We start from the raw sequence: 26,825 nt of genomic DNA on the forward strand, positions 1-26,825 counted from the left end.
CAGTGATTTCATTTGTATTGGACAAAGTTCTTTGCTCATTGCTATTGATTTTATAAAACAAGACTAGAGACCTCTTATTACTTGTTAGAATTATTATTATTATTGTTTTAGCAAAACTCAGTTATGACCTCATGTCACCATTCATACTGCCTCTTGAACAATGAATTAAAAAAATGAGAAGGAAACAAATGTCTGCATACTTATTCAGAATAAAAACTTCCAGTGATTTTACTATAGAATACTTGAAATCTCTCTGTCTCTTTGATATAATTTATGTATATTAAAAATGATACCTGGTCAATTTGGAGCCATCATGATTTCCAAAATTAGGTTTTCAGTGCTTACATTTCTTTGGATTTTCAGACTCATATGTTCAATTTTTATTTTAAATTGCCTGATTAATATTTCTGCCTGGATGTTTAGAAAGATATATTGAGCAGGGCTAACTTTCTTACTTCCCCTCCCATTTCAATCCAGCAACCCATCCTCTCTCATTCTTTCCTCTGTCAGTAAATGGCACAACCAACTCCCTCATTGTTTAAATCCCAAATCTGGGAACTCTCATAGATTCTTTTGACTCTATCCAAAAACACCTTCTATCAACAAGACCTACTTATCTGACCTTCCAGATATATCTGGAATCAATCTAATTCTTTTCACCTCTGTTACTATCTACCTTAATACAAACTATCACTATCTCCTGCCTACACTATGGCAATACCTTTCTAACTGATTTTCATCCTTTCACCCTTGACTTCTTACTCTCCACTTCTCATATTTAAAATATAGCATTTTAAAAATGGTAAATCCTTCCATATCCCTTCTGTGTTAAAACCTCCAGGAGCTTCTCATTGCCATTAGAATAGAACACTAAATATTTACCCTAGTTTACATAATCTGGAATCTACCTAGCTCACTACAGCACATATCTATTACTAGTTTTTAGTTACATGGGCTTAATTTTTTTTAAAAAATATATTAATTGTGCTCTTTCCTTTGAGCCTTTGCACTAGCTAAACAGTGCTTCCCTGCAGTGATTGTCTCCCAGATCTTTCTGTAGCACTGACTCTGTCTTATCATTCAAATTTAGATTAGATGATTGTGTTCTCCAAGAAGCACTACTTTGAAAAAACCATTTAGCCACTAATTGTCTTGGTAAGCTATTGCCACAATGATGTTGTGCAGCAAAGTACCCAATGGCTTACAACAACAGTTATTTCAAATGGTTTAGCTGGGGCAGCTCTGCGTCAGGCTGCAGGTTGGTGAGGCCTGACTCCAATCTGCTGCTCAGGTTCAAGGGTACTTCACATGTTACATTCTATCGCCCAATGAGTGCTTGGGACATGTCTTCTCCCGGAGGTCACAGGAGTTCAAGAGGCCCAAACAAACTGTGCAAATATGTTTAATATATATTTTCTGTCACATCTTTTATTTTTCATTAGCCAAAGAAAATCACATTATAAAGTACAACACCAGTGGAGCAGGAGATACATTTCATTCAGACTTGTATAATCAGTTAAGAATGACAAAAATATTCCCAGAAACACTCAGAAGACTTTTCCTCACCTCTCATTAGTTAGGATGGTGTCCTATACTCATACCTAAGCTAATCACTTCTAAAGGTTGTTGGTAGATCAATTATAATTTAGTACCAGCAAATGTAAATTAATACCAGACTTTAGTGAGTAGAATATAATTATGCTAAATTGATGAAACTGAAACACACACACACATATAATAAAGAAGGGAATAAACTTTAAATATGTATTTTATTCCATAATAAGGGCTAGTCACTTTCACTCAATTCTTTGATGATATTCTGAATAACAAGAAAGAAGGCTGGATTGGGTCAATTCTGTATGACCATTATAATCCCAATCTGGCTCACAGAACATAAACAAGGTAAGCAACCTCTGCCAGAAAAAAAAAATTTAACAAAGCTTATGCTGTCTGGATATAATCACTTTATATTTTGTTAAAGAATAATGACCTTCAACTTTGTTAATTTTTTTTAAGCACTGAGGCCTTAGGAGAAAACATATATAGTAGGCCAGTTATTTTCTAATACTGTTTTTCTGCTAAAAACTAGGATGAAGCAGATTGCTATTCTCCAAATTCCACATGCTGTTGGAGCTGATTATCAAGTAGAGCTTACAACTTTACCCATTTCATAGATGATCAGCCAAGGCTTATACCTTTCTGGCCAAGATTCCTGTTTCCCCAGATGAGACTTCTATTTCAGGCTTCAGAGGCTTGTGTGGAATGTGGCTGCCCTCTCTGACCTGTCTGATAAGATCTTGCCTTATAGCAGTTACCTGTGGTCTTGATGACTTTATGATAGACTTATTTATTGTTTTGGTTATTACAGGTAATAAAGTCACAAATTTGATTTTCCCAGATTAACAAATGATTGCAGAGATTTTCGTATGGTAAAAGCTTCATAATAGCCATTCTTTTTTTTTCAAATCATTCTTTCAAAAATTAATGAGCACTCAGAATGATTCACTTTTCATAGCTTCATCCATTGGAAATAACTGACAAAGTCAGGTTAAATTGAGATAATCTTTGAAAATGTGAGGTGAAGATACTAATTAATGGAATGAGTAGTAGTGACCTTGAAGGAGGAAATTTACTTGCTAAGCTTCAAGGTTCCTGAAGGACGTTCTTAGAAGAAATTTTAACTACTCCCCTTCTCAAAGGATATATAATTCAAACTTTGGAAATTATTGTGATTTTTTGGGCTAATTTCTAAAATTTAAAAATCATGCTCATTTGCAGAGATGCTATAGATTTAATGATTAAGCTTGAGGAGAAAATTTGCCTGTAGTCACAGTTTCTGTCACAGTTAATCAGCATGCCTTTTGCCATTTTGTCATAAGTAAGCATGGTTTCATGCTAGTATACAGGGTATAAAACATTATTAACAAGCACATGGGGCCCTAGTGGATGGCAGTTAAAGACAAAGGGGGTTAGGTTTATAAATGGCATCGATATTTTAAAATTCCAGGACATATGATCAGCATTATCCACATAAAGCCAGTTTACCCATTTAAAATGTTACCTGCTTAAAGCAAAAATGAATTCCAGTTTTACTTCTGCAATATATTATCTGGGTGACCTCGGTAAGCTTCATTCTTTACATCAATCAAGCGGAGATGAGTTCAATTGTTCTTCTTATACCATAGACTTATTAAAGGATCATAAAATGAAACAGAAGTGTGTTACATCTCTTTGAAAAGTCAAATGTGATATACAAATTTAAGTTTTTAAAATGTATGATTATTGCCATAGATAGGATGTAAGAATTTCAAAGTGATATTCAAATATGGACTGTTTAAAGCAGTTGCATTTCAGTCAAGTGGAGATGTTATATTTGAGTCACCATTTCAAAGTCCCTTTCCAAGCATTCAGGCAGAGCTCCCACACAGCTGCAGAGCCCCACTGACAAAAGAAAGGCTATTGTCTGGATTTGTTCCCCCTGTTCTCCTTGCAGCTACGCAGCTGCAGAAGCTGCAGGTGTGTATGTGGTTAATGTCTGCTCCCATGAATGGTCAAGATTTGGTGGTGGCAATTGTGATCCCCTCCTCTGTTGGGCATCATTGCTTGTCTGCCCATCTCCAGCTGTTCATTGGCTCTGTGTCCCTGCCATGTTAAAGTGGCTGTCTTGTTCATCATGTTTTTTGGTTCTTCTGGAGAAGTCTCCTCTTAACTAGTTCCCCAGCTGGGATTTATTTATTTATTTCAGTTGGAACCACTTTTTATCTTCTTGGTGGGAAGTTCTATAGCTGGGTTTTTCCTGCCTTTACTAGGATATTGACAGCTTAAGCTCTACATGCCTTTAGAGTTGGGAGAAAGGGGTCTTGTTTTGCTATAACATTCTTTTGAAATCTTACTACTTTGAAAATTTCATGGTGTAGGTATTTATCCTGCTTTTCTTTAAATTTAGAAGGTGAATCATGGGTTTTTAAAAAAATATTTATTTTTTTTAGGTGTAGATGGACACAACACAACACCTTTATTTTTATGTGGTGCTGAGGATCAAACCCAGGTCCCACCCGTGCTAGGCAAGCGCTCTACCCCTGAGCCACAATCCCAGTCCAGAATCATGCATTTTCTTTCTGTTCTAGTGTAGATTTACTCAAGGTGGAAACCCTAAAGGGGAGCAGAAATGTTTTTTATATCTGCAAGTTACCCTTGCATAAATACTTGTTCCGTGCCCAATAACACTTGACCCATGCCTGTGTAAAGTTACTGGTCACATTGGATTATCAATCAGTTTCCTGATGGGTAGCTTCTTGGGTGAGGAGGTTGGCATATAGTTTGGACACAGTAATGTGTATTGCATGAACAAATATAATAGATTATGGTAAGAAGTCTTATCTGTTATATAAGAGAAATTCTGGAATTTCACATATAGCACCTTCCATTTAATTCCTAGTGCCCCTGAGCAACTTTCTGAATAGCAATATTGTGCTACCCCTGGTGTAAGTTTGCTATCAATTATGTTTTCATCAATGATGATTATATAAGTTTACATCATTCACTATCCAGTTGTCATGTACTGAGGGAAAGACAATAGAGGAGCCAGAAAATAGTTTTCTTTCCATATAGAAATGTCTTACCTCATTTCTTCCCACAGACAAATAGCAGAATGAGAGCATCAGCAACTAAATGGTGAATTAAGCTTCTCTCCTGGTAACCTACTCACATGCCTGAATTAATGTGAACTTTATTTATTTATTTTTAACACTAAAATGTAGAGGTAGTTTTCAGTTGCTAAGATCTCTGTTTGAAGTGAGAACCTTTAAAATTCCCTTCCCCTGAGGCTGTGGCAGAACTCTTTCCTATTAAATAATCTCCGTCAGGACCTTTTAGCATGTCTTATTTTTATAATTTCATCCTTTGAAGGATGATCATTTGTTTTGCTCATTTTTCTATTGCCTTTGTATATATTTGTATTTCCGTTTTAGATTTTAAAGCTAACATTAACTTTTTGGGTCTCTTAAAAATTTGAGCTTAAGAGAAACTGCAGTAAGTTGTTCAGTTATCCTTGACATTTCATAGCAGCGAAGTGTAAACTCTTTTTACAGGATTCACAGCGTGTCCTCACCTTACTAGCTCAGCTGCTCAGTTCATGTCAATAAGCTTGTCAGCTCTTGTGTGCCCCTCAGCAGATGCACTTGGTTTGAGAAGTTTCTGTATCCATATTTGTGTCCTCTAACATGTAAAGTTTTCCATTCTGTTTATTTTATTCTAGAAAGTTTTTGTAATCTTTACTCTTGGTACACCATGAAGCCCTAATTGTTTTCAGCCTTTTGGATTCAAATCTTGATTTTAATTTTTAATCAGCATACAACTATTGTGGGGTCCTTAAGCCATGTAGAAATTCAGAGATGGCTTGATACCCCTAACTGCTATTTTATAGAAAGGATTATAACAGAAATTTAGAGCAAAAACTCTAGAAATGAACTGACCTGGGGTTGAAACCAGACTTCATCATTACTTACTTGTGACCTTGGCTAAGATTTTTAAATAAGTGATCCTATTTTCTTCACTGTAAAATGAGAACAACAATATTTATATCATAGATTTGTTAAAATTAAACAGGACCGCATAGACATGCAAGTTCTAAGAACAATCAGTGCCTGGCATATAGTAAGTATTCAATAAATGTTCCTCTTATTATCATCAAGTGTAATATCAGAATAATAACATCATTACTCGGAGGGTGAATTAGGTGGTATTTGTAAAGTGCTAAATGAGGTGCCAGCTACAAATTATAGCTACAATTCTTCTCCCCTGTGCTTATCCACCTACCTGTCCTTATGGCTGCCTTCCTGATTTAAGGTCTGTTTCCAGTCACTGCATGTTCACATTCTACCCATTTTCAAATGTCATTTCAAATACCACCTCCTCCAGAGAGTGGTCATTCACTCATCAAAAAATATTTATTGAGAACCCTCTTCTGAACCCATATCATTTTATCTCAGCAATTTCACTTTTATACTTGTAATATATTAACTTTTTTATAAAAATGTCAGGTTTGGGGAGGCAGGATATATTTTTATTAATCTTTATATCTCCAACTTCATCTAACACAAGGATATACACATAGTAGGCAGTAATATATGTTTTATTCCAAAAAGGAAATGAACCTTTATGGAAATTCTCCGGCTCAGACTGAGGAATCTAATTACAGTGGCAGAGGGGCTTTTAGCCAGACACAGGAATTTAAAGTCTTAAGAAGATTTATGCTCATCGGGAAATGGTACCTCTATTTCTTTTTGTTATCTGTCCACCAAGTCATTGACATTTCCAAGCAACCTGGATAATTTTTAGGATGGGACTTTGTCTCATCAGAATCAACAGGATAGTATACTGTAAATACCTAACTCTTTCAAATAGTCACAGGGTTGTCATTTAAAAAAAAATGCTTTCCAAACTGGAATAGATCAATGTATTTGAAACTTCTCAAATTATTTAAATTGTCTGCTAAATTTATAGACAAGGTGTAGCACAATTTATTCCATGGACTGGGACAATTTCTTTGTCACAGGAAGGGTTTATATTCCTGCTCCTAATTATTAATGTGAACTTGAATAAGTCATTTTACTTCCCTAGGTACCATTTCTCATATGTATAAAGGGATGATTCGTGGACTTGGGAATATTCACAGACTTCCCCATGTTGTTCTAGCCTGTGAAGAGAGAAGTCCTCTAATTGGCATCTTATTTTTACCTTTGTACTGCTTCTCAAAAGGACCCCCCTCACTTTCTACCTGGAGAAAAGGCTAAGGGCAAAGGCAAGGAAGAGATAAAAAATTATCTCCATCTGAAGGGTAAAGAACTTTTTTTTTTTTAAATTATTTGTTGTTGTAGATGGACACAATACTTTTATTTTGTTTATTTATTTTTATGTGGTGCTGAGGATCAAACCCAGTGCCTCACATGTGCGAGGCAAGCACTCTACCACTGACCCACAATCCCAGCCCTGTAAAGAACTTTTTGGAAGGATATTTTGGAGGAGAGCTGTGAGGTGTCAGGAAGTAGATAGGAAAACAAGTATTTCTATAAATGAGGCTGGTACTTTGTGTTCATGGTGAAATAAGAGGTTACCACCATGTCTTATATTGCCTTGGAGTTTTAAGAGGTCAAAAGGCTGAGAAATTTGTTTTGAACTTTATTCTAAAGTAAGGTGCTTGGAAAGGTGGTATCCGAAATGAACTTCTTAACAGTAATCCAACACCCAGATCACTCTATATGTGAGTAAGACTGAAGAGGCTGAGAGAGGGGCTGTATTGGAGAAAGTTATCAGTTTGTTGGATCAATCTCCTTCAGTAATCATGCCTTCCACCAAAATAAAGGACAGGAAGATGCTTTCTTTTTTACTTTTCTAAGTCCTTTAGGATGTGAGGACTCTTTGATTTATAACTGACAGGTCTCGAGGCCAGATGATTGAACTGGCCCCGCCCCTTTCTGATCACATAGAAATAATGAATGTAAGGTAAGTGAGTTGAATTTCTACTGATGGTGGGGCAAAGGCAAGGATTAGTGATACAGACTTCTTAAAAACTCTCCTCATCAAAAAAACCTCTGGATAGTGTGACCTGAATAGGAAATGCAAATGCTTGACTACTGGGGGGCTACTGGGAGTTAATAGGATCAGTGGCAGCTGACTGGAGGCAGACTTGGCACATACCATTGGGGTATAGACTTACTGTCTGAGGTTCTTGGTGAGAAGGTTTCAGGTACCTGAAGAGGCCCCCACCTTTCCCTGCATGAGAAAAAGGATTAGTTTTGGCTATCTGCCATGAACATGGGGCACCAATCTCAGATCCTGACTAGAGCACTCAGGTGAGACATCTGCCACTCACCTCTTTGTCCTCTCCAAGCTCTGACCTGGACAGAGCAGAAACAGGGAGAAGAAAGAATCTGCAATATGTATACGGGGTAAAAATGGGAGTTCATAATCCGTTTGAATCAAATGTATGAAATATGATATGTCAAGAGTTTTGTAATGTTTTTAACAACTAAAAAAAAAATAAAAAAATAATTAAAAAAAAAAGAAACAGGGAGAAGAAGTAGGGCAGGCTCCACTCTGGCTCAGATGTGATTTTTGGAGAGGCAGACAGGTTCTAAGTTTGAGTTTTGTTTTTTACACTGACCTGTATGGAATAATTTTTTTTTATATTGGATTACGTTGAAAAAAATGCCAAGACAAAATTTCTATTATTTAACATGTGAAAGTGACAGGAAAAGGTATAAGAGCTTCTGAGAGTCCATGCTGAAGAGGAAAGAATGAGTTCATGAAGCCATTTTAATGGGGAGCAGTAAAAAACTACAGTTATTTTTGTTTTTAAAAGAGTCCAGCTCACTCAAGGAATCAGTTACAATAGTTCATAAAAAATATAAGCAAAATGGAATTTTAGAAGTTACTTTTGATTATTTACTGAGCTTTTAAAATATGCTACTGTTCTGAGACTGATTCACATGGGACTCTGGATTTATTAGAATTACATATATAAAATAAGGAAATTGGATTAGATGTTCTCTCATGTCCCTTCCAAAACTGTATTTCTATGAATCTGGTATTTTTTTTGGAAAATTATATGATGGCTTGAAATGAATTTAGAAAATAAACTGTAAAATGTTAACACTCTAGCTTTGAATTCACATATCTTTAGAACTTTTCCATTATATATTAGATTGAATTTAGTGTGAGTTAGATTGCAAATTTACCATGTAAAACAAAAATATGGCACACCAGAAATTACCGCTGAATCTTTGTAAGCTTTTCATATAGCATATTCAGTATTTTTAAAGAAATGAATGAATGTATTTTTCTGGAAAGTTTGTCACCCCTTGATTCAACTGGCAATTTCTATATGCCCTTGAAACTTCAAGTCAGATGTTTACTCTCTGCAGTCTTGTGCTGCTTCAATATTTTGGTTGTAGCTACATCCTCCCTGCACATACTGAATTTCACCATCATAGCAGCATACTCCACTGTAATATGTTTGTTGTGGTAGTATGCTGAACAACAGAAGAATAACCTGAAGCTCTGCAAAGAGCCATATAAATACTCAGTAGTTCAAGGGATGACTTACTTTTAGGAGTGGTCCCCAACACACTTGGAGACAGAAAATAACCTAGATTTCAGTCCTGTACTCTGGATTTGAATTATAGCTATTTAAGAAAATTGTATTTTGAAGGTGAAAAGGAGACCAAGATGCTTTTAAAAATTGAATGTTGCCAAGTCTACACAATTCAATGACTTGCTATATTTTGTGTCTCTTTCCACTTTCACTCTATTTCTGTATTCCTGCTTATTTTCCTTTGCTTTTGATGACTTTTCTTACCTGTGCTCAAAATGTACCATTGAAATTAGTTAACTACAATCAATACAACTAAATGGAATGCCCTAATTTTTAAATAAATATTTGTATAAAAAATTGACTGATACAAAAGAATAAAGTTTGTATTTGAAATATTTTATATTTAAGGTATAAAAGATAATAATGATGACTAAAAAATTACCAATATTTTCTCCGGGCATAGTTGTACACACAAGTAACCCCAGTAGCTTGGGAGACTGAGACAGGAGGATTACAAATTCAAAGCCAGCCTCAACAATTTAGCAAGGACCTAAGCAACTCAGTGAGACCCTGTGACTAAGTGGTTAAGTGCCCCTGGGTTCAATCCTGGGTACCAAAAAATAAAAAAAGAAAATTGCTAATACTCTTGAAGTTATCTGTGCTGTCTACTCTATTTCTCTGCTGCTTTAATAGTAATAATATTCAAAATTACATTGTTTTTGAAAGATAGTACCATATATGACTGTAGATAATACATTTAAAATTTTGCTTATTTTCAGCTTTATTGAATGATATTATACTCTATGTAATGTTTTGTGATTTGCTTTCTATAAAAATAAAAACTAAAAAAATAAAAATAAAAATTTACCAAGGGAATGGCCATCAGAGTCACTATTCTCCTCCTCCTGTTCCATTTGGTTGTCCAAATCAGGGAAAGAAAAATAAATCATATCACCCAATTCCAGTGACATGAGTACCTCTTCCTAGAATGTGTTGTGACTGGAATCAATGCATTAGTCTTCATATTTTAGCATCTCACTAGCTCTTTTTTATTCTATCAGTATCATATTGAGATAAAGGTAAAGTGTACTTTACTGCACATTAAAAATTCAAAGTTTATACTCAATAATGAAGTTAGATGGACCAAAATCATCAATTTTATTTTTATAGAGAAGTTATTGAGAATAATCTTTCTTAATACATATATATCTAAAGTGTACTTTAGATATATCAGTATAGTTTGAGAAACTTTATTAAAATTAGTCAAGTGTCTGAGTTTTTAATATTGGACTTGAATATTTATATATTATGCATCAACTCTGTTGTATACAAAAACAGTGTAGGAGTGGACAATTTTTTCTAGCACCTTTAAGCATTTACTTTATGGAGAGTATGTCAGTTATTTATATGCAAGGAACTCTGTTTTATGTCATTTTTTAGAAAAATACCATGAAATCACATAATTGCAAATAAAAAATAGTTTGAGGCATAAAAAATAATATCATGCCATAAAAGTCATTCAATATTGTGCATTGCCTATATTGGTATATAGTTGAGTGTGTTTGTGTATAGGCTCATTTATGTTCACTGATAGACTTTATTTCATTGTGTGAATATTCTCAAATTTATCTCTTCTTTTGATGGATATTTGAATAGTTGACATATTTTAGCCTGCATTAATACTGCTGCTGTTAATGTTTTCAACAAATGAGCTTTTAAAGTAATTGTGTGTATCTATATATCTCTATCTATTGCTACATCTGTATACATTTACATATCCATATAAATGCAAGCACATACATAGAGGAGTGAAATGTCTGAGTCATGGTAAATTCACACATTCATATTTATAAAATGCTGAAATGTTTTCCAACTTATTATACCAGTTTACACTTCTACTCTTTATTTATTAATTCCTTTTGGCCCATATTCTCATTAGCAACTTCATTCTGTCAGATTTCTTACTTTTTGTCAATCTAGTATGGATTATATTAATTTTACCATTATGGAATTTAATTTTGGTTTTAGTTTTTATTTTAGTTTTTATTTCCATGGTTTCTGATGAAGTTGAGAATTTTTTCTTATTTTTATTGACCATTTGTGTTCACTCTTTTATGAAATGCTTATTCGTGTCCTTTTCTTACTAATTATAGGATTCTTTATGTATTCCATAAATTAACATTTTATCAGTTATATGTGTTGTAAATATCTTTTTCTGGTTCGTGACTTGATTTTCTATTTTTTTAAAGCGATCAAATAGGAATTTTTTAAAATATTTTTTTTTAGTTGTAGATGGAGACAATATCTTTATTTTTATTTGTTTATTTTTATGTGGTGCTGAGGACCGAACCCATGGCCTCACATGTGCGAGACAAGCCCTCTACCACTGAGCTACAACCCCAGCCCTTGATTTTCTACTTTGATGAACAGGATTTTTTAGTTTTATTGTTTTCAAACTTATCTTTAAAAAATTTGGTGCTTTCACACTGCACTGCCAACAAAGCCAGATTTGTTTCTGTTTTCAAAAGGTTTTATTGTGTATATTTGAGGTTTATGACATGACATTATAGAAAACATACAGATAGTAAATGGTTACTAGAGCAAGGCAGACAGAACAACTTATCTGTCTACTTATATAACAAAAATCTTTAATATAATTTTCTCAACTATACTCCTCCTGTTGTGTGTTATATCTCTGAGCTTATTCGTCGTATGTGTCTGCTACTTTGTGATCTTTGACTTACATTTTCTTATTATCTCCCTTCTACATACCTCTGTTTTTATTCTGTTTGCTTGACCTTTACTCTTTTGAGATTCCACATATAAATGAAATCTTAGAAATTTTTTTCTGACTGTGTCTGGTTTATTTCACTTAGTATAGCATCCTTCATTTCCAAATATGTTGAGGCAAATAACAGGCTCTCCTTTTAAAACCTGAATAATATGCCTTTATATACTTTTGTAACATTTTCTTTATCCATTTGTCTGTCAATAAGTGTTTCCGTATCTTGTTTCCATATGTTGGCTACTGAGAACAATGCTGCAGTGAACATGGGAGTGCAGAGCTGAGTGGTGATTTCATCTCCTTTGAATATGTTTCCAGAGGTGGGATTTCTGGGTCATTTGATGGTTCTACTTAATATCTTTAGGGACCTTCATAGTGTTCTCCATAATGACTGTACCAGCTTACATCCCCACCAACACTGTACCAGGGTTTCTTTTTCTCTATAACCTTGCTAACATTTATTATCTCTTGGTTGGTTTGTTTTGAGAATAAACATTCTATCGGTGTGAGGTGATATCTCCCAGTGGTTTAAATTTTCATTTCCCTGATGATTTTTGATGTTGAGCACCTTTTCGTATACATGTTGGACATTTTAATGTTTTCTTTGGAGAAATGTCTGTTTCCAGTCCCTTGTCCATTTTCTGATTGGGTTCTTTGTTTTTCTGTTATTGAGTCGTAAGAATTCCTTAGACATTTCAAATAGTAATCCTTTAGCAGAAACGTGGTTTGTAAAATTTTTTCCCAGTCTGTGGATTGCTTTTTCATTTTGCTGATTGCTTCCTTTGATGTGACTTTCAATGTTTTACTTAAGAAATCTTTCCCTCACTTAAATGCATGAAGATGTCAGGCTTGATTTTCTTCAAAAACACATGGAAATTTTGCCTTTTGCATTTAAATCTTTAATAGATTTTTATGGTGTGAGATAGATCAATATTTTCCTTAAAGGATAGCCAATTTCCCCAGCACCTTTTATTGACTTGCTTCTAATTGATCTGCAATATCATCTCTCTTATCTAATAAGTTTTTTTGTTTCCATTAAAATGAAAGTAACCTAACATCATATATTAACATTCCTTGATTTGAGGCTGCTGGAAGTCAAAATAGTATCTTCAACAAAGTTTCTGTAGTGAGATAAAAGAAAAATAAAGCAACAAAAGCTAATCTTTAATATGATTATAAATGATGAATGACAACAGAATATTTTTTTTTCTAAGAAAGATGTTTGTAACTTGTTTTCCAATTTAAAAAAAATTATTTTAGAGGAAATGACACAAACGACCAAAATGTCATAATGTTACTTATCTGAACATATGGATATTTAAATTTTAAATCCTGGGAGAATTTAACCCAAACTATCTGCTCACAGGTCATTGAAACAACTAATGGACAGCTTGATATTTATAGATGGAAGATAATTTGAATAAAAGTCAAACTGATTAGCACATGGATGCTAAAACTTCAAATAAAGATTAATGGTTTAATAAAATAAAAGTAAAGCAGCATATTTTTCCTGGGATTTGACAGGAAGAACTAGATTAAAGAAGACACTATTAAAGATAGAAACCTCATATGAAGCTTGTTCATGAGAGGTCTGTCACCTGACTACTCTGCCAGACAGTTTGGCAAGCTTCAGAGAGGCCGTGGAATTTAATTATTTTCCTTGGGATGGATTTATTATTAAAAATGTGTCCAAAATTACAATGTTACAGACATTGCAAATTCTTGGGCAACACTACCCTCTGTAGTGAGCAGTTTAGGATTGTGCCCATTCATTTCTAAAGTATTACAACTTTTCTGGGTCAGTCACTTTTCTCTCAAACCAAATGTATCTCCGTGCTGAGTAATTTAAAAAAAAACATTTAATTTGTTTTAATTAGTAATACATAACAGTAGAATGCATTTATTTACCTTGATATATTATATATATATGGGATATAATTTCTCGTTTTTCTGAGGGTACATATTGTAGAATCATATTGGTCATGCAAACACGCATATATATAAAGTAATAATGCCTGTTTCATTCTACTGTCTTTCTATCCCCACATCCCCACCCCTTCCCTCCCTTCTCGTCATTCTTCCTAATCTAAGATAATAATGTTTTTTCTCTAGTGCTCCCCTCCTTATTGTGAATTACTATCTGCATATTAAAGAAAACATTTGGCCTTTGGCTTTTTGGGATTGGCTTATTTCACTTAGCATGATATTCTCCAACTCCTTCCATTTACCAGCAAATGCCATAATTTCATTCTTCTTTAAAGCTGAGTAATATTCCACTGAGTACATATACCACATTTTTTTTTATCCATTCATCTAGTGAAGGAACCTAGGTTGTTTCCATAGTTTAGTTATGGTGAATTGAGCTGCTATAAACATTGATGTGGCTGCATTAAGGAGTGGGATAGTTGGGTCAAATAGTGGTTCCATTTCAAGTTTTCTGATGAATTCCCATACTGCTTTCCATAATGGTTGCACCAATTTGCAGTCCTACCAGCAATGTAGCAGTATACCTTTTCCCTTACATCCTTGCCAACATTTATTGTTGCCTATATTCTCGATGATTGCCATTCTGACAGGAGTGAGATGAAATCTTAGAGTAGTTTTGATTTGCATTTCTCTAATTGCTAGAAAAGTTGAACACTTCTTCATATATTTGTTGATTGATTGTATTTCTTCTTTGAAGTGTCTGTTCAGTTCCTTAGCCCATTTATTGATCAGATTATTTGTTTTTTTGTGTTAACTTTTTTGAGTTCTTTATATATTCTAGAGATTAATACTTTATTGGAGGTGCATGTGGTAAAGATTTTCTCCCAATCTCCTCATGTTATTGATTATTTCCTTTGCTAAGAAGAAGCTTTATAATTTGAATTCATTCCATTTATTGATTCTTGATTTTACTTCTTGCACTTTAGGAGTCTTCCTCAGGAAGTCAGATCCTAGACTTATTTTTTCTTCTATTAGTGCTGGGTCTCTGTTCTAGAGCCTAAGTCTTTGATCTGCTTTGAGTTGATTTTTGTGCGGGGTAAGAAGTAGAAGTCTAATTTCATTTTGCTACTTAGGGATTCCAGTTTTTCTAGGAATTTTGTTGAATAGGCTGTCTTTTCTCCAGTGAATGTTTTTAGCACCTTTGTCTAGTATGACATAATTGCACTTATGTGGGTTTTTCTCTGTGTCCTCTAATCTGTACCATTGGTCTACAAGTGTATTTTGCTGCCAATATTATGTTTGTTACTATAGCTCTGTAATATAGTTTAAGGTTTGGTATTATGATGCCTCCTGCTTTACTTTTCTTGCTAATACTTCAGGCTTGGCCACGCTGCAGTCCAAAGACCTCAAGTGCTTCTCCTACTTGCAGAGAGACCTCTAGGGATACACTCATGCCAAGGAGCTACCCTGAGATGTAGCAGCAAGGCAAGGGCCATGAGCACTCTCAGCAGCAAGACCTCAGGCTCCTCCAAATCTGCAGGTACCCCTACACTGGACCTGCAGGTCCTGGCTGGAGTCCCCAGATAGAGGCTCTTGTGATGGTAAACCTGCTGGCACCTGGGCCCCCAGGCCCTGGCTGGTGTCCCAAAATGGGTGCAGCCATGTGCACCAAACCTGGAGTCTTCTAAAGTCCCTGTAGCAGTCCTCCAGACCATGATAACTAGCGGCTGTGCAGTGGTTATTGGCAGCAGGTAATGGGTTAGCAGCAATGGGGCTGCAGCAGCAGCTGCAATTGCAGCTGTGGGGGTAGCGTCATCAGGGATCTCCGGGGGTCAGCAGCAGTGTTAGCTTCAGTTACATCCTGGGCAGTGGTGTCTTCTGCAGCAGCAGCACCCAGAAAAAAGACCCTTCTGGGTGATTTTAAAGAGATGAGATGTCTTCCTAGAAGGTACTCCGCCTCCTTGTTCTTTCTTCTGGGTCAAGAGTCAGTAGTGACTCTTCCAATGTTTCTTCCCCCTTCCCCGTTGCTTCCTTCCCACCAAGGCTCTCAAAGGTTCTGTTCTCTTCCTTGACCTCTTAGAGGTCAATGGGAGGCTTAAGATCTCCTGGACCTGGAAAGACTCTCCCCATAGATATAATACAGAATTGCCTAGATAGATTGAACTTTGAATAAGCAGTTAATACCAGTTTAGTATGAGTTTGACCAAAAATATTGCATAGGGACACTTACACAAAAATAGTTATCAATTTTAAAAGTCTCAGATTCAAACTTATCCTAGTGTCCAATTTTTTTATTTGCTAAACATAGAGGCTCTCCCTGTCTCTCTAACCAAAACATTCGAAAAGAACCCACGGGATTCACTTAACCCAACCTGTGGGCAGCATATTCTGTTGCCAGCTCATCCATTTTGAAAATTCCTTCACAACTATATTTACTCTGGTGGTATTCATCCATCCATGTATAAGTAGGAGAGTGGGACTACTTCCTTTCTCTCTCTTTCCTGGTGGAAGTGATAGAATCTTAGCAAGTTAATTTCTTTGCCACTCTTTTGCCTGTTTTAGAATCTCTCATAGTCACTGCATCCTTCCGTTCTGCAGTGCTGTCTTCTATCATATGTCTTAGAAGCCACTCTCCAGATCAGGAACCTTCTTTGGGAAGAGAAGTGGAGAATAAGGGATGGAGGAGGATCCTGGGTCTAAAGAAAGGCTAGATGTAAACTTTGAGTATGGAAGCAATGGAGCCAATACCACTATTTCTTAACATTATGACTGTTGGTATGAGTCTGGAGATGGCTCAAAAGTCTGTGAACTTTAGACTTAACAAAATCCATCCCTTGAATTGCCCAAAGTCCTGACCTCTGATGAGGCTATGTTGGAGTAAACAAATAAAATGTAAATGACTTTATTTTGGAGAGGGAAGTGTTTTATCCCTTGTAGAATAAGATGAAATAAAATGAAGTGACATATAAAATAGATTCGCCTGTGGAAGAATACTGGTTAATGTGAGCCTATGTCTTCTAATAGTAAACAACAACAACAACAAAACCCCCAAAACTATTATTTGTGTGATGAAAACAATATTTTCTGTAGGTATTAGTAGTGTTTCTTCCTGAGAGGAGGGGGAAATAAATTAATGGAGTGTGAAAATATGTAGCCTTAAATCAACAACTATAGCAAATACTAACACAGCACAATTTTTTTTGAATTTTTTTTTAAAGAGAGAGTGAGAGAGGAGAGAGAGAGAGAGAGAGAGAGAGAGAGAGAGAGAGAGAGAGAGAGAGAATTATTTTAATATTTATTATTTTTTAGTTCTCGGCGGACACAACATCTTTGTTGGTATGTGGTGCTGAGGATCAAACCTGGGCCGCACGCATGCCAGGCGAGCGCGCTACCACTTGAGCCACATCCCCAGCCTCTTTTTTTTGAATTTTAAAAGAGGACTTGTTATTAGTAGATTTGCACGAGTATTATATTTTCAGTTGATAGAGACACCCTTCCTTTTTTACTTTTCAAAATATTCAAAGGAAAGATTTCAATAAATATCTAATGGGACTATGTGATTTTGCCATTTTGATGTCATTACAATCTGATATCATCTGAAGAAATAGTTTAAAATATTTCATTAGATAAATCTCTTGATGAGATTACAAATAGATGGAAAGGTGATGAATTACATTTATAAAATTAGTGTAAGGAAATTGACATAGAATCACCAGATAATGCAAGTTACCTTTCTTTTGAAAAAAAGAATTGTTAGCAATGAAATATAGCTCAGATTTCACATTTAAATGTGTAATAATTGGATATGTTATATGTTATATATTATTATATTATTAAAAAGATAGAAATGTATTTATTTGGTCACTAAATCTTCAGCATTGAATTCAAACAAAATATTGGAGTAATATCATCAAGGGATATTGAGTCCAAAAAAGCTGTATTTATTTGAGTCAATTATTCAGATAAAATAACAAAAACACCAAACAAGGTCAGTCATCACTGGAAGGTTTTGGGAAAAGGCTGTCTGTCCTTTCCAGAACTTGCAAGAAAGATAATAGCTCAATCATATGCTTGATAATGTCCAGCTACACATCTGAACCTCAGGCCCTTATCTAAAGTGGTTGCATTTTTTAAATCATTTCTCTATCAAGTACGAGAAATTGAACTTGAGTCAACTGAAGTGACAACATACATATAAAATGGTTTGTGAATGCAATTGAATTGAGCTCTCTCAGAACAAGAGGAGTACATTGTTTTACTATGTCTGGCTTTGATTTGTGGCTTTAAGCAGTGGTTTCTAAATTTAAGTGTGCCTCAGAGTCTCTTAGGTGCTATAGACTCCTCCAGGAGATTTTGACGGATCAGGGTTTGGGTTTTTTTTTTTAATTTTTATCTTTCAACAAATACAATAGGTGATTCTGATAATTGTGATCCAAAGACTATACTGGAATAAACACTAACTATGTTTTCATCTGTTTGCGGTGTGAGTTATCCTTACAGGATTCTACTTATGCCCTAAATAGCATAAAGTAACTTGGGTGCAGGTATGGGGTCAGAACACATAACATTGTATTTCAGTCCATTCCTTTCTGTTTAAATTCATGAACTGAGTCTTATTCATTCAGCAACGGATTGGGGAAAGGAGATAGATTAGAGATATGAATTTAAAAAATTATATTTCTCCATTAAAGAACTTTCAAATTTCAATATCTGAATATTAAGGTCAAATAAAGGGATTTTATTTTATTTTCGACTGTATCCCAAGCCCTAAGAACAATACCTGCCCTTTCACACATGCTCAATACATACTTGTAGAATGCTTCATGAATAAGTTACAAAGTGGAGTAAAATGAAATAATGTTCATATGTAAGCAACATTCTGGAGGTGAGTGGTGGGAGATGTGGGATTTTTGTGAGGTCATTGGTGTTTCCAAAATAGTTCTGATCTTATGATTTGCTTCCTTCTGAACACCATCCCTTGTATCTCTCATGGAATATGGTAATCTTACCAGCTCATAAATTTTAGTTAGAATTTTCTGATCTAATTGTCTAAAATGGGCATTGTAGAAGAATGGGTTGGCAGTTAATCAAATTAATCTGAGACATACCAGTGACTTACCATGTAGCAAAGTGTCACAATGTTTTCATTTTAGTGGATTGGAAGGAATAATGTAAGCTGACTGAGGTGGCAGATGATTGTGGAGAAAATAACTAGGGAAGTACTTAATAGTGAGAGGAAAATGAGGATTCTTAAGTTATGAGTTTCTGGGTTACTTTTAGTACCCACTGCCTTCACTGTTCAACAGAGCAGACCTCAGGTGGCCTTTTCCACTCACTTGCCTCCTCTCTGTGCTGCAGCTACCCAGGGCTTTACCTTCTTTTTCTGGAGGATACCTTTCACATTCTACACACTCTTTCTCTCTTTTTTCTCTAGACATCCTATTCTGTTGAAGCAATGTATTTTTTTTTTCTAGTATTAACAAATTAATAACATTGAGATCTTAATGAATAGTTATACTTTTATTTAAGCATCATAAAATGTTTATGTTTTACTAGGTCTAGATGGATTTCTTCCATTCATTGAAATGATTCTAATTTCTGGTATCATGGTATTCTGAAGCATTATAGTTTTTAAGGGATGAGTCTTTGCCAGATTCTTTTCTAGGAGTTGGGGATGTAAGCTACGAATAAGTCAAGTTCTGGCTCTCATGGAGTTTACACTTAACAAATAAGGAAGAACGCAAGCAAAAATATAATCCAGTAACACATACTCTGTACAGAAAGCAGAGGATGTGATAGAGATTGATGGGGTGCTTATTGTAGGCTGTGGGGTCAGGGAAACCTCTCTGAAGGGCTGACATTTAAACTGAGATCTGAACGATAAGGAGAAGACAGTCAGGTGAAGATCAAAGGGAAGAGGGTCTCAGGAGGAGAACATTAGTTCTGTTGTATTGATGTACGGACAAAGAGATGTGCTTGATGGGAAAGTTAGAGAAAAAGAGGGAAGTTGAAGGGGAGAAGGATCTAAGACCAGATTGGAAAGGTACACAGGGGCCAAATTACAAAGGACTTCATAAACTGGATGGGAAGTTTGGATTTTAAGTGCACTGTAAAGCTAAGGGGGATTGTAAAGCAGGTGGGTGTATTATATTTTACAAAGGTCATTATGACATTATGACTACAGTGGGGAGAATGGTTTATGGGAGGCCAAGAGGTGAAGCTGGAAGATGTGTCTGGAGACTACTATCTGAATGAAAGATGATATGAGTTTTAGTGGAATGAAGAGAGGCTGGATTTGTCATATGAATTCCTTGGTCTTTAGTTAACAGAATTTGTTTATGAATTTAATGGGGTCTGCTACAACAGATAACACAAATTGTGTCTTCATATGACACTATTTCCCTCTAGGCACTAATAAGATAACTTAGGGGTATAGTTTTAATTATCTTTGATAATTTGGTTACTGTTTTGCTATTTTCCATCTAGGTATTAATACATATGTATTAGTCTTATTGGACTGTGACAATGAAATATCATAGACTGGGTGGCTTGAACAATGGACATTTATTTATCATAGTTCAGGAGTCTGGGAAGTCCAAAATCAAGGTGGCAGGTGGTTTGGTCTTGAGGTTGTGTTTTGTTAAGCATTGTGCCTTCACCTGGAAATCTCTTTTCTTATAAAGCCACTAATCCCATGGTGAGAGCTCCAACCTCTTGACCTCATCTAACTCTATCTCCCAGATACCCCATCTTCAAATGCCATTATAATGCAGGTGAGGACTTTGACATGCATTTTAGGGGGACAAAATTTAGTCCATGGAAGGCATCATAAAATATTGAAAACTGGGTATGTCCTAGGCAAGTCAGAAGTCTTGATAAATTATCCTTGGTGAATTATTACCAAAGATTACAGTACAGTTCATTATACAAAACCATTATGTTCATTAGTTTGTACTTTATTTGTTATTATCCACCATTATTTACATCAGATAGTTTACAAACTCTCCAGTCTGAGCTTCATGATTTCATGGAATTTCCATCATTACTAGAAATATAGGTTGTTTTTAATAGATTATTGACATTCAGACTTAACAGTTCATGAACGCTTTGAATACTAAGGTGAAGAGGAGAGGAGGATCACAAGATACTGCCTGAACCCCACTGTTCCAGAAGCCACCTTTGTGGTTTTGCATAATCCTCCCAGAATTTATGATGTGCTGCATGAAATAGCCCCAACTTCTAAAACCTTTTCTAACCTAAAATGGATAGCAATGATGAAGGTCAGATAAAGACCCTGCAGCCGATTTCCCTTTCTGAATCTGCCAGCTCCTCAGCTGATGATAGATGACGGGGCAGAGGCACGGGCTTCGATGCTTTCCTCTTCTCTGCCTTTAGGAAAAGGATCCCCTGAGATCAGTGAGCCAGAGCCACAAGTTAGAGTGATGACAAAGACGGCCAGAGAGAAGGAGCCGCGGCCCGATGACAGGCACCCTTTCACATTCAAGGAGTTTTGTCGACACTGATAATGATGCCATTCGTAATTGTTTAGATCACACATCTTAATTTAACTTCAACACTGAGATCTATTTATCAAGCTAGATGGTTGATAATACTGTAGTTCAGGAGTAGTAGAAATTCACACATCGGTCATGAATGCATTACTTCTCTGCCTCTTCAGTACTCGGGGTTTTTCCAGGCTTCTCTTCCTTCCCCTGCTCCATGAGCTTGGCAACCCATCTCTGACCCCTGCACCAGCTCTGCAGTGGCAGGAAATGGTGGAGAGCAACAGAATTTTGTTTGTTTGTTTGTTTGTTGTTTGAAAAGGTCCAGAGTGGAATTTCCTTTCCCTAGCACCTGGAATTATAGTGTATAAATATCTCATAGAATGGGGTGTGATGGGAAAATTCACTGGAAAGAAACAGTTCGGAGGATTGGCTGGGAAGCTAGAAAAAAGAAACTAGATAAAAGAGAAACAAGGACCCACAAATAAAGATGGAACCAAGAGGAGGAAGAAAATACAATTCTCCTTCTCTTTCACCTTCTCTCAGCTAGTGGGATGTATGCCTGACACCCTGAAAAAAGCAGAGTGCCTGAGACCTAGCTGATTGAAACTGAAACCTGCCAGGCCACAATAGCAGGGGGAAAATAATGTAAAAAAACCTCACTCTTTATCTCTCTTGTTAGGCTTCTCATGCAAGGCCAGGATCATGGGATGAGATAAAAGAAGAATTTGTCAGCTCATTATGACAAACATTGCCAAATGTTATATTTTTCACTTAACTTTATTAATGTTTTGAGGTGTCAAAAGAATCCATATGTGGAAGCAAACACCTGTAATCCCACTGACCCAGGAGGCTGGGATAGGAGGATTGTGTGTAAAGCCAGCCTAGGCAATGAGGGAAACTGTCTGAAATAAAATGGGCTAGGGATGTGTGTGTATATATATATATATTAAAGAGAGAGAGAGAATTTTTTAATATTTATTTTTTAGTTTACAGTGGATACAATATATATATATATTTTTCTCAGCTGTATTCCCCAATTCAATCTGGACTGCCACACAGACAGACAGAAAGCGCAGGGATTATTTTCTTTTGCATTCTAGTGCAAACCAAAAGAACAATAGCAAAATACAATATCTTTATTTTATTTTTCTGTAGTACTGAGGATGGAACCCAGCGCGCCGCGCATGCCAAAGGAGCGTGCTACCGCTTGAGCCACATCCCCAGCCCCTGGTGATGTATCTCCGTGGTAGAGTGCTTGTCTTTTGAGGTCCTGGATTTGATCCCCAGTACTCCACATTCCCCCCAACCCCCCAACACACAAAAGAAAGAGAAAAGAAAAGTACTTAAAAGATATTGCTATAGGGTATGAATACTATCTGGCTTTAGTGTAATGGGTATTCCTAGTTAGAATACCTGTTAAATTTAAAGTGCCCTAGGACTCCCTCTCAGTTATTGGCTCTGTACATGCTCTCTTGGTGACATTTGTCCATGGATTCAACTGTTAGTTACTCTGTGATTTTTAAACCTATATTTTTTTTATTTGTTATGTTTAGATATACATGACGATAGAGTGTATTTTGACATATTATATATACAAGGAACACAAGTTCCCATTCTTGTGGTTGTACATGATGTGGAGTTAGACTGGTTTTATATTCATATATGAACACAGGAAAGTTAAGTCCAATTCATTATACTGTCATTTCTATTCCCACCCCCTCCCTTCCATGCATTTCCCTTTGTCTAATCCAATGAACTTTTATCCTCCCCCACATTGTGTGTCAGCATCCACCTATCAGAGAGAATATATGACCTTTGGTTTTTTGGGTTTGGATTATTTCACTTAGCATGATAATCTCCAGTTCCATCCAGTTGCTGGCAAATGCCATCTTTCATTCTTCTTTTTGGCTGAGTAATATTCCATTGTGTATATATGTACTACATTTTCTTTATCCATTCATCTGTTGAAGGGCACCTAGGTTGGATCCATAGCTTAGCTATTGTGAATTGAGCTGCTATAAACATTGATGTGGTTCTGTCACTACAGTATGCTTTTAAGTCCTTTGGGTATAGACCGAGAAGTGGGTTAACTGGGTCAAATGGTGGTTCCATTCCAAGTTTTCTAAGGAATCTCCATACTGCTTTCCAGATTGGTTGCACCAATTTGCAATCCCACCAGCAATGTATGAATGAACCTTTTACCCAACATTTATTATTGCTTATATTCTTGGTAATTGTCATTTTGAGTGGAGTGAGATGTAGTTTTAATTTGCATTTTTCTAATTGATAGAGATGTTAAACATTTTTTTTTCATACATTTGTTAACCATTTGTATCTCTTCTCTGTAAAGCGCCTGTTCAGTTTGTCCATTTACTAATTGGGTTATTTGTGTTTTTTGGTGTTAAGTTTTTTGAGTTTTTTATATATGCTGGAGATTAATGCTCTGAGGTGTAGGTGGCTAAGATTTTCTCTCATTCTATAGGCTCTATGTTCACATTCTTAATTCTTTCCTTTGCTGTGAAGAAGCTTTTTGGTTTGATATCATCCCATTTATTGATTCTTGATTTTACTTCTTGCACTTTTGGAGTCTTGTTGAGGAAGTCAGTTCCCTAAGCTGACATAATGGAGAGTTGGGCCTACATTTTCTTCTAGTAGGTACAGGGTCTCTGGTCTAATTCCTAGGTCCTTGATCCACTTTGAGTTGAGTTTTGTGCAGGGTGAGAGATAGGGGTTCAATTTCATTCTGCTACATATGGATTTCAAGTTTTCCCAGCAACATTTGTTAAAGAGGCTATCTTTTCTCCAATGTATGTTTATGGCACATTTATCTAGTATAAGATAACTGTATTTACGTATGTTCGTCCCTGTGTTTTCTATTCTGTTCCATTTATCTTCATATCTGTTTTGGTGCCAATACCAGGCCATTTTTATAACTGTAGATCTGTAGTATTATTTAAGGTCTGTTATTATGATGCCTCCTGTTTCACTTTTCTTGCTAAGGATTTCTTTGGCTATTCTGGACCTCTTATTTTTTTAAATGAATTTCATGACTTCTTTTTCTATTTCTGTGAAGGACATTATTGGAATTTTATTAGAAATTGTATTAAATTTGTATAGTGCTTTTGGTAGTATGGCCATTTTGGCAATATTAATTCTGGATATCTAAGAAAATGGGAAATCTTTCCATCTTCTAAGGTCTTCTTCAATTTTTTTCCTCAGTTAAAACCCATATTTTAAATCTTTCAGTTCTCTACATACTTATTCAATTACTGTAGCTTTCAAGTCCTGTTTGAATGCTGTGTGTGTGTGTGTGTGTGTGTGTGTGTGTACTTCACAAACTTGACAAATAAGTATATATATACTTACAAACTTGGCACGTGCAACTCTGCATGGCCTATCAAACTAAATGTATAATCAGAGAGGTAATTCAAGTTTGTAGTCCAGAGAGATAGTAGGAAATATTTCTGCAAATAAATGAAGAAAATGGATCTGTTATTTCCTCCAGTGCATTTGCTCTTGATAACCCTAACTCCTACAGCCAATACCTGTTTTGATATCAATTTATGCCCATCCTGTGTCTTTCCATTGCCTGATATCTGGACCAGCTCAGTTCACAACTCCTACCTCTATCGGCAATCCAAAGAGCAAACGCATCACCTGCTTGGAATGAATCAATGGCCAGAGCTATTTTAGTGGCAACCTTTAAATTCTGCAGACTTGTGACTTTGACCTAAACAAAGAAACTGTGGGAGACATTGGGGCCAGGGCTTATAGACTGTATGTCTACTGAATATCCAAGCACCAGCCTCTAAACTCTCTCTTATCTTTAAATTCCTGATTTGAAGCAGAAAAAGACAAAAGAATGAATAATGTCTGAATGCACAACACAGTGGAATCCATTTCTGCCAATATGTGTAGTATTCATGCTGTAGTAGGTATCCTCCGGTACAATAGCAATAGATATATAAAGTATTTAAGAAAAACCTTTAAAATTGTCTGAATGAGTAAGGGGTTGATTATTTGTTAATATTTGGACCTATCTTTAGCTGCCTTGCTGTGAACTAAAATAATTGTCTCCTAGGCATTTCTAGTTCGATGCTCCATAGGCATTTCTTGTGGCTGATGAACGATATGACTTGAAAACTGAATAATGCAACGTTGGGTATCACCTTAGGTTCCTGTCCTGCATACCCCTCAGCCTCCCATATCCTATTTAATAGATTGCTGACTTTAAATGATTTATTCTTAATACATTTCAGGTCCAACATTTTCCATTTTAGAATAATTTTTGTTTTCATTGACTTAATACCATTTTTTCTAGCATTATTTCAATAAGTTTCTGTTTGGCTTTCCTGTCTCCAGTATGACCTGTGTTTCCAATGATATTTGTCTGATAGTTGACTATATGACAAATTGGGGGACACCAGAATGTACATGTACATTTTATTCATTTTACTTGTAGCTGACAATTATTCTGTAAATAATTTCTCCAACTGTATATGCATATGTATGGGATATTTGAAATATCCTGGTATAGTAACTTCTATTAAATGTTGTCATATTTGTTATTAAATTAATTAAACATTTTATTCTAGATCCTGAACAAAGGTATACATGATTGGAACCAATATTTTAAAATAAAAAAAAGACTACTACTGAATTCTACATGTTACCTGGGCATACTTTTGTAAACCTAGTTTCTGTATGCATTGTTCAAAATTGAATATATATATTTGTAAAATATATACTTTCTCTAATATATCATTATCTTATAATTCAGGAAGGATGAGATGTACAAATTAAAATGTGTTGTTAGTAATACCTATTTCTCGAACAAAAATTCATCTAATAGAACTTTAAAACCTTAAAGTTTTCCTTGAATTTGGGATTTCCTTTTAAAATGTTTTTTGGGTAAATTATGTAACCTTTAGGTAATCATTTGGTGAAGACACAATTTACATGTGAGGGTCTCAATAGAATGATCTTCCCTATTTACACACTAACTCTTATTTGAAAACATCAGGTAGGGATTCTGTGTCAGGTATCTTCTCTATGCCCTTCCAGTTGTTTCATTCGCCACCCATCTTTATCCTGTTTTCTGCCTTGGGAGGTGATCTGTGTAGACTCTGGGTTCCTGGTTCTGTTAGCTTCTGGCTGGATTTGACTCCAGGAAGCTCCATTAGGTGATAAGAGGTAGTGAGAGTGAGGTCAGGGTGAATCTTCCCTTAATTTGTGTATCTTCCCTTAATTTGCATTACTGCTTTTTTCAATTCTGCCTCTTCTATATTACCCTCTTCTGTTGGATTCTGATAGATGCTTCTTTCCCTCATCTCTTTGGGCCTCAAAGTTGTAATCATCTCGAATTACTAACTCAATTTCTGCACAATATCCCTTATGGTTTCCTTATTTTCCCATAAATAAATAAATTATCCTAAGTTGAGTACACTCTTTTTGTTGAGTGATTTATAGATAAAGTTACCTAATATTCTGAAACCTTTATATTGAATGGACTATA

General features: G+C 35.6%; 1 long non-coding RNA gene and 1 other non-coding gene across 2 annotated transcripts in view; one reads left to right on the top strand and one right to left on the bottom strand.

The window, feature by feature from the left end:
- The window catches only part of LOC110598090 (uncharacterized), a 310,760-nt gene that overhangs the window by 61,416 nt on the left and 222,519 nt on the right, over positions 1–26,825 (top strand). The gene's annotated exons all lie outside the window — the stretch shown is intronic.
- On the bottom strand, positions 22,333–22,441 carry LOC144365734 (small nucleolar RNA SNORA31). Its single transcript, XR_013424518.1, has one exon. It is a non-coding gene; the product is annotated as a small nucleolar RNA SNORA31 (small nucleolar RNA).

This window comes from Ictidomys tridecemlineatus, chromosome 7, assembly GCF_052094955.1.
Source record: "Ictidomys tridecemlineatus isolate mIctTri1 chromosome 7, mIctTri1.hap1, whole genome shotgun sequence".
Classification (NCBI taxonomy): domain Eukaryota; kingdom Metazoa; phylum Chordata; class Mammalia; order Rodentia; family Sciuridae; genus Ictidomys; species Ictidomys tridecemlineatus.